Raw genomic sequence first — 10,512 nt, forward strand, 5'->3', positions numbered from 1 at the left:
GTTGGTTTAATAATATTTGTCTAATTTAGAAAATTAGTTGGTAATTTATTTTTTGTGTTTATATATTATTTTTGTTATTAAATATTATTTATTATCTAATATATTTTTCAAAATATTAAATTCAATAACGTCAAAGATTAATATATATTATTATTTCTATTATTTATTATTTCATAAAAAGTATGTCAAATTAATAATAGATAACTATTATTAAGCAGAGAGATTTGAACTGTAATGACTCGAAGAACTATTTCTATTCTAGTAGGCTTAACTCAATATTATCTCTATTCAAATACATTCAATAAGTCAAATAATTAATTAAAATTAATATTATTATAACCAATTTAAATAGTATCAATGCGCCATATTTCATATTATGTTTTATCTTCTCAATCAATAAAATTTTTAATACTTATGGTTGTGGAACATATATACTAAAAACACATTCTAAAATTAATCAACATATAAGGTCGGAAGAACATCACTATAAAAAATAAATAATTTATTTCCAAATATAAAGGAGACATTTGGAAACGAGACATGTGGTGGGTGGCACATGAGTCCAAGTTGAGTGTTCTGTTCCTCCTCACTTTAAGGACATCTTTTTTAACATTATTATTGTTATTATTTTCATCATACGTCATATCCAATTCGATAACGATATTTAGATAAACTTTTTGAGGCCTCAAATAATCCATTTATTGATTTTCTAGTTTTTTTTCTAAAAGAAAAAAAGAGCTTGTACTTTTACAATATTATTTCTTTGACTTGGTATTATTCATATATTGATAAGTAAATAATTCATACAAATTAATTATGATGTTTGTGCCAATAGACGTTTACAACTTCATTTTCAGAGTGTCTAACGTTGAAGTATAATTTTCTTGAATTTACTATTGATTACTCCATTAAAATATTTATCCTACAGGCATCATAATTATTAATCTTTTTACTATAATTATTGACATTTTCTAATGACAATTTTAAATTTATTACTGTTGTATGTGATATTTGTACTGACAGATGCTTACAACTTCATTCTCGGAACAAGGAGAAAGAAAACACATCGCTGGCTAATAGCTCGCTTATGAAATTGATCGTTCAGGCTACATTAGGAGAAATTGTTTCTTTTTTTTAGTGTAACAATGTTATAATTATTTCTTTTTTTAGCATAACAATGTTATAATCAATATATATATATAAATGAGAATCTTCATTCCGCCTATGTGGCATGCCTCAATGATCAGAAAAATTATTTCTATTTTTTAAAAAAAAATAGGGCTTTTTAAATTATTTCTTACACAATAATATTATGTGTATATATATTTCCTATTAATTAGTTATTTAATGATAATTACACCTTCTTTAAATCAAGAAATTCCAAAAGGCTATCATATTGCCTCAAACGTAAAAAATTATTTTTATAATATTTTTTTCCTAATGTCCGTTTTCTACATATTATTTTTAAGTTTTAAACAGCTGGGGGTCTCAATTTGTGACACAACACAAGGCCTCATGTTAAATATAGTAGCAACATAACATGTGGAGAGCTTGAGTGATAAAAGACTAAACTACCCTAAAACTAAATTAAATAGACAATAAGCACACATGTTGAAACTACTGATTTCTAATATAGTAGAAAAAATAATACATTAAAATTAAATAAATATCAATAGCTAAAAACAATAAAGTAAATAACAAATAACTAAATGTAATGAAGCAATTTATTCAATATGATTAAGCAATAAGTAATTTAAATTTAAATGAATAACAAATAACTAAAAGAATTAAAAATTTTGATTGGTAGTGCACCTTAGATAATTTAGCAAAGAACTCAAGAAAGTGTCCATTGGTTTTCTAAGTTGTTCATTAAAATCTATATATAGACCTCTCAATTTATGTTGAAGGAAATATCTAATTTTCTAAATAAGCATGAATCGAAGTAGGTTAGCTATTTTTATTAAAATATCGAATGATATAGTACATAAAATACTAGAGTGCATGCCGATCAAAGATGCTGCAAGAACTAGCATTTTATCGAAGCAGTGGAAACAATTATGGTCTTCACTGCCCCACCTCACGTTTGATCCTCTGTTTTTTTCAGTATGTATCTACAATTGATCATTCTGCTAAAGTGGTGATTCATAGAGTATTGCAACGTATTGGATATGTTCTGGGATTTCATCTTATATCTGAAACACAAAACTTACCTTTTTTATATCTGAATATGTACATCTATTTCTATATTATGATCGAGTTGAGAAGTTCACTCTAAATGATCAGAAATATTTGTTGGATAATACTTTATTTAAGTGTACAACATTAACAAATTTGAAGCTCTCAAGGTGTATCTTGGAATTTTCGGAGCATACAAAATTTCCTAATCTTATAAGCCTTCAACCAGAACATTCGGATATGGTATTTCCCGACATCACTATTTAGGATAAGTACCCCATCCCTATAATGGATGATCTCTTAGATGAGTTATGTGGTGCAGTAATTTTCTCCAAGGTTGATATCAGAGCAGGCTACCATCATATAAGAATGAATATTCAGTGTTAGAAGTATTCAAATCCATAAATTCACATGGTCTCACCAATGCTCCAGCTACCTTCCGAGCTCTTATGAATCAGGTTTTCCAACCTTTCTTGCGAAAATTTGTCTTAGTGTTTTTTGATGATATACTTGTGTATAGTCTAACAGTAAAATGATCATGTGCAACACTTGAAAGTTGTGTTTGAGATTTTCAGACGATATTCTCTCTATGCTAAGAGAACAAAGTGTTCATGTGGCCAACCACAAGTGGAGTACTTGGGGCATGTTATTAACAGGGAAGGTGTAGCTACTGATCCTCAAAATATCAGAGCCATGGTCGAGTGGCCTAGACCAAAAACACTCAAAGCACTTGGAGAATTCCTTGGTCTTACTGGATACTACATAAAGTATGTTTTTAATTATGATACTATCAGTCGACCCCTCACTGCTTTATTAAAGAAGGATACCTTCAAATGGAATCCAGCTATGAGCACTACACCTGAGATCGCATTTGAATCCCTTAAGACAGCTATGAGTACTACACTTGAGATCGCACTTCCTGACTATTTACAAAGAGTTTGTCATTGAGACTGATTCCAGCCATGGAGGCATTGGTGCAGTACTTATGCAAACGGGAGACCAAATGCTTATTTTAGTAATGTGTTGGGCACCCAAGCACCGAGGCAAGTCTATTTATGAGAAGGAGTATATGTCTTTATTAAGTGTTGTGGCTAAGTGGAGACACTATCTTCAGTTTAGCAGAAGGGATTGACCAAGTTGTTGGGACTTGATATGAGGTTCAATATAAGAGAGGTACTGAAAATAGAATTGTTGATGCCTTGTCTAGGAAACAAGAAGGGTTAGATTCCTTGGATTATCAGTCTACTGAGAATTTAATAGCTATAAGAAGTTGCACTTCAACTTGGGTACGAGAGATTATCGGCAGCTATGTAGAGGATGCGCATGTCCGGGACATTCTTACACTACTTGTACTAGATTCTCATGGACTCAATTTACGGCACTATTAAGCTGGTATACTAAGAAACAAGGGCAAGGTATATGTAGGATCTCATGGAGCTCTCAGATAACAACTCATTTCTTCTTTCCACGACCAAACTAGTAATAGCTACTATTTGGTTACAACGATGAATGACCAAATGTTTAGAAATTACAAAAATTGCTAAAGTAGATTCACCCATATTAAAAAAAATGTTCTACCACAAAAACTGACCAATGCCATTCAAGACTATGCTCAGAGTTGCTCTTATTATTTACAAAGCAACAAAAACTAGTCAAGGTCATTTACGACTATGTTTGATCTTAAGTTAGGGAATTAGCAACCCTTACAAAAGATACATCTACAAACAAAAACAAATAAACTAAATTAACTAACTCCAGTTTCAAACTGGAGGGAGTTCCATCTCGTCATCATCTGTGCCAACATTCATATAACTGCGGCAACGTTGGCGACGTTTCAGAGCTCGATATAAAATTTCATACACCAAAATGGCACACATCACAAATCTAATTAAAAAAAAAGCCAATGTAAGTCACGAACATCAAAGTACCCAAATCCATTAGCTCTGTCGAACAAGAAAAAAAAGAAACATAAGTTTTGTTAATATAAGATATATAGGTACTTTTTTTAAATAACCCAAATATTTCAAAGTCACTCAATACTAGTGCTAGTGGGATGTAATAATAACCAGATACACATAAGTTAATGTGTGAACTCAAAACCAAGTTAGTTTTTTGATTGGTGTATTGTGATTATACCAATATGTATCGAAGAAAAAACTAAAGTCCCCAACTCGTACAACATCACAAACAAGCATAAAATTTTGAAAGAGACTACATAAAGCAAAGGCAAGGGAGACAAGTCTAACTTTGAAAGAGACTACACATTAGTAACAATAAACAAAGAAAAAAAGACATAAGTTAATAAAAAGTGAAAAACGACAAGCATGTAAACAAAAAAATTTGAAGTATTCTAAATCCACATCACCACTAAACTATAATAAAGTGTATGTAAAACCCTAAACCTTTGTAAAACCCTAAACCCTAAACCTTAAGTATGAAAAGAGATGAGAAAGAGAAAAAAATCACAAACCCTAAGCTTGAGAGGGGCGGCAGAGGCAACGCCGACGGCGACGGCGATGGGCGACGGCAATGGCAGAGAAGCTAGCTCCTTTTTATGTTTTAGTTAAATTAAAAAAAGATACTTTACATTACCTTTATATGTTTTATTAGTTAAAAAAATGAATAAAATATTTATACTTAGATTCTTGTTTTTTTTTTCTAATTATAAATTATAATTAGAAGAAGATTTATTTCGTTAAATATTTTTTAATTTCTAGATCATGGCATTGCCGTTTCCCGTTCTCCAGTTCATGGAATCTTGAAAAAATATATTAAAAGATAAAAATTATGAAAACGTACAAGTAATATTTAGAAATTACATTCAAGTAAATACTTTTATGTATGAATAAATGTTAACAATTATATATATAATGGTTGGTTTGGTCTCGGGTTGATTTTTTTTAGTTAAAATCAAACCAACGCAGGTATAGTCAGAATTTTTTAGGTTTGACTCGGTTTGCGGTTTGATTCGATTTTTTATTCGATTTTGTACTCCTCTGACCGACGGGTTCAAAACTGAGACCCCGTGTATACATCCCGAAAAATCATGAGTCGAATCATATTTCACCCAATTCGAATCTTCTACTAATTAGAAAATTAAGTTAACTAGATATAAAATGTAATTATTAAAAATATAAGTAATCTTTTATAAATTAAAAATCTCAAAATTCAAAATTTTGAATATATAGACTGTTCATTCATCGATTGCATTTAGTCAATATAAAGTATAGTTTTAAAAAATTTCGTAATCTTTGAAAAAATAATCAAAATATTAAATATATTGACTGCTCGTTTATCCATTAGATACATTAAAAGAAACACCCAAAATTCAAAATATTAATTGCATCGACTATTCGTCAACCCATAGGATATCTTCTCTTCAAATTCATCTTCAGCTCACCTCCTTGCCGCCGTTCATCATTGCTGCCGCCGTTCAACACAAAACAAAAGTTTACAACACAAGACAAAATGTTTGCATGACAACATTTTCTTTTCTCTTGCATTAATGGAATCTAACTTAATGATGAACAAGAGCATGAATTTAGGTTTGAAAGTAAAAATGTTGATTTAGATTAGAGCTTTGTATTTTTGAAGTGAAAAAGAGTGATTTAGGTTAAAGTTATAATTTTTTATGCTACAAATTTAAAAATAATAGTTATTATCAGTTTGGGAGAAAATTGCAAGACATTGAAGAACCTTGAGTCAAAGCATTCAAAGTTTCTCAAAAGGCAAGAGGTATGGAATAAAAAGTGAGTATTCCCTTTGCATGTTATCATGTAATTAGGGATGAGTTGGTTTGTCCAGTTGCAATTGTTGGACTTGAAAAAAAGAAAAGTAAAATGTGTACGTATTCAGATATGACAACGGTAAGTTTTCTGTTTCACATATAAGATGAAATCCCAGAATATATCCAGTACGTTGCAATACTCTATGAATCACCACGTTAGCAGAATGCTCAGTTGTAGATACATACTAAAAAAAGGATCAAACTTGAGATGTGGGCCTCAAATAACGCCTAGTTTAGTGTAGCACCTGGGTTCCGCCTTTTTTTTGTCGAGTTTTTCTTCTGATCTCTCTCTGAGTCTCTAGTTCATTACCATCTACTACCAATCTTCTACCTCTGCTGCTATTGGAGCTACTGGATATCGACCTTTACCAATTCTTCTTTTATTCATCAAAGTTCATCCTAATCTCCGTCGAGGTTACTGCCTTAGCTCTGTCCTATCTGTATAATAGAGTTCATAATTTATTGACGGGTTTGTTGGGATTTATCTTTCTTAGAATTGGAAGGAAAAAATTAAAATTCAAAGGAACAATTATTGAAAACGCACTTGATACAAGTCGTGCTTTCTCATTCTCCAAAACTTGAGAGAATGAGGAGATGGGCAGTGAATGTGATATGGGCTATGGGTTTAAAATTAATATTGGATGCCCATGTGAATGATGCTTTTGTTTTCTAGAAAATACTTATTGTTCCATAATATACATCCAGATTCATCAACTTGAATACCAATATCCCCAACATAACCAGAAAGAATTTTGCGTCTACTTTAGATTTAGATCAACAAGTAGAAGTTGCGGTGATTGCTGAATAACACGAATTCTGACTTCGCACCACCTGCAATAACATGGTATCTAAGGAAAAGTGGGATAGAGAACATGCTCATGCTTCCCCCAAGTTTCAAACCTATGAGCCTGCTTATGTTGGACAAAAAAAAATAAAACAATAATGTCTTAGTTCCAAACAAGTTTGGACCGGTTGTATGAACCTTCACTGATCATGTTTACTCAAAGTCTAAAAGTCAACAACAACAATACAATATCATAATAGAAGAGAGTAAACTAAGCTTATTAGATCACGTATCACATTCTATATGAGGGTCTTTCCTTCGCCTATCATATGTATTGTCTTGGCTTCATCCCAAAATAATGAGGCATTATGGCGGACACATGCGTGTAGGATGGTAGACGACTACGTAAGATAAAAGACTACGACTACAAGACAGGACGGAAGCGACTCGCTCCCATTCTCGTTGGGATTGGATATAGATGGGAAATCTATAGATCGTAGTAGTTTGTCAACCTATCTAACTAACATACAATACAATTTCACTTCATGACCCGACCAAAAAGAAAGAAAAGCTTTGCTTGGTTGGCCTTCCTACGTTGACGAATATCTCTTTTCTCTTCTTTGAAGTCATCCCGTCCCACAAGTGCATCTTGAATATGTTTTTCAATCGCACTTGCGTATCAACAACAGAGTCTATCATTTTTATCAATATAATCTTTCCCCCATAAAATGGTTCTTAACCTACTCACGAGCTTCGCTCAACGGGTGTCGTCACCGAAAAGCGAAGGGAGGTGCTCTGGGATCAGGGGTGGTTGATTATCCTGACCTAGGGTTGGAGACGACGAGGAAGGTGAATTCCATAGATCCATTTGGAAATTGAAATGAGTAGAGATCACTTGCGGCACTTCCTCCCCAAGGTCCGGTGCATATGTCGAAAGAAAATGTAGAATCTGCTAAATGAGTGTCCAAAGTATATTGTCCTTGGGCATATGTTGAAAAGTTGACAACGCAAACAAGTAGATCAACATTACGTGACATTTGATGGATATGTTATTGATGTTTTCCTCTGCTTCTCAATACAACAACACTTCACACAAATTTCAGTAACCACACAAAAGAACACTAGCAAAAAGGAAAATAGATGCTAGAAATCCCAGAAGGAAAAATAAGCTACTAACCAATGCACTTTACAACACTAAAAGTGAAATGGATCTTTAATTAACTCTCTACGTGTGCCTCCAAGTCCAAGATCACTACTTTTAACACAACTGCAAGGAATAGGAAGAACGGAATAGTTAAAAAGGTCGCAGGGTGTTAAAAGCTCAACTCGAGTTGTCCGTTTAGTAGAGAAAGCAAGATAACAATTCTATCAAACACATGCAGACTTTATCCTCAGTATTCTTGTACATTTCCAAGATTTAATAAGCACCAACAGTCTTTATTCTACACATAAAAGGAAAACAACAATATAACAATTCTATCCTATTTCATTCATCTAAGGTAAGAAAAAAACAACTCCTTAATCCTAAACTAGTTAAAACTGTCTTTGCTATCCATTCCATTAGGACCAGTTTCCTTCCTACATTATCCAAGAATATACCGATCTCTTAAGAAACTAACAATTCTCGTACTTTATGTAAGTACACATGCAAACTCTATCCTCAGTATTCTTGTACACTGCTGAGATTTTAATAAGCACCAACAATGTTCATAAAACAATAAAATAACAATTCTATCCTATTTCATTCATTCACTGTAAGAAACAACAACTCCTCAATATTTCCAACCAAGGATTAACACAAGGTGTTAGAAACTCAACTTGAGTTGTCCGTTTAACAAAGGTTTCAAAGCTCATCTGTCACAATTAGCTATTGTGACTGTTTTTAATTAAGTTTTAAATAAGTTAAATCAGTCCTTTTATTTTAGTGTTAAGTATTTACTTATTAGTCCTTAAGCTTAGTTAATTGAATTTATAGTACTAATCTCCAATTCTGTTTAGAGGAATGGACAACTAACTTTTTTTTGTCCAACATAAGTTGAGTCATAGGTTTGAAACTTGGGGGAAGTATGAGCCTGTTCTCTATACCGCTTTTCCTTAAATACAATGTTAGTGCAGGTGGTGCAAAGTGAGAACTCGTGTTGTTTATTCAGTCCCCACATCTGGCACTGTGTTTTTAACACTGAACTAGAACCCAATAGCCTGGATGTTTTCCCAGCTCTCACATTTAATATGCTTGGTAGCACTAAGGTTATCACTACATAACACAAATTACTCCCCCTTTCCCGCCCAAATTCAAATTAAGATGCAGTTTAAACCTAATGAAACACAAACTCGTCTCTGGCAAAGATGTTCACACTATTCAATGGTAGTTTTAAATAGTGACACATTATCTATGAGTTACAATCACATGGGAAGGCAACTTAACTATTAAAATTTGTCAAATCATATTAGATCAAAATCAAATACCGAAAGTAAGTCTACTAAATGAAAATACAGTAAATAGGCATTAATGATCCATAAGATGGAACTAACACATACTTATAAAAGAAAAGAATCACGATGGTAGATACAAACCCTATCTTTTTTTGTAAACTTGACTAAAAAATATTACCTCAGTGAACATTTCCTCTATCCTTTTCCTGCACCTGTGAGCACTTCTCATATCACAAATCAAAAAGAGCCCACAGAGAAGCATACCTCTCATTGGATATCCACTAAAATCGTCCACTATGAACTAACTTCAGAGGCAGATACTTAAGTATACAAACCTTCAATTGCACAGGGTGTAGTTGAGATGTGCAACACATCACACAGAGTGGAGGTAGGACCAGCAAATAAGGACTTTGCAGTTTGACAAATCCAAGCAGGCAAAGGAGGATGCTTTTATAGAGAGAGGGGGAAAATATGAATCCAAGGTTGCTCTGGAAGACATGCATGAGAAAGAAGTCAAGAAAAAATTACCAACACAGAAAATCTTAGGAACTGTTTGTTCCCCAACCAAGCAGTGTCCAAATTCTCTAGTTCTCGAGCAGGGTGCAAAAGACTCGAAATTTGGTGAGCCTAAGCAAAAATCAGATACTATAGAAAGTGATCTCCCATCTCATAATATACTGATAAGTATAAAGATATTTTTTTGGGAGCTGCAGCCCTATGTTATGATGGATTGTTCCTTTTCTGTTGGTGGTGCTATTGTTCCTTTTCTGTTGGTGATGTTGGTTGATCATATTTGACAATAGTATGCTTTGTCTTAGCATATTGTTCTGTTGTTGATTGTGGTGGTGAGTGTTGTTGTATTGCGACATTGTCCGTTATCTCTACTTTGTAGATCAGTAAGTTGTTCTTTAGTAGGAACATGCTAAACACTGTCAGCTGAACTTCTAGAATATGGTGTCTTGCTTCTTTTACTTCCAAGAGATCAAACATCTTGCCCAAACTTAATCATAAAAGGCATCAAAGGTATTAGATGATTCAACTGGGATTAGTAGGCCAAGTCATGGTGTTCCCTATTGAAACTTACACTGTAGATAAGAACTGGAAGAAAATTATTATTCATCAAAAGGTAAATCTAAATACACTCACAATAGACTCCGGAGTGCCATGTAGGCTATGTATCCTCTTCCAAAAGACGGAAGCAATAATGGCGGCAGTAAAGGGGTGCGATAGGCTATGATAGTTTTTGGTATCTTTCATGTAAACTTAATAACGTATTTAACCATATCTTGATACTTTCGTCTCTCTCTCTCTCTCTCTCTCTCTCTCTCTCTCT

This window comes from Solanum pennellii, chromosome 3 (genome assembly GCF_001406875.1).
Source record: "Solanum pennellii chromosome 3, SPENNV200".
NCBI lineage: Eukaryota > Viridiplantae > Streptophyta > Magnoliopsida > Solanales > Solanaceae > Solanum > Solanum pennellii.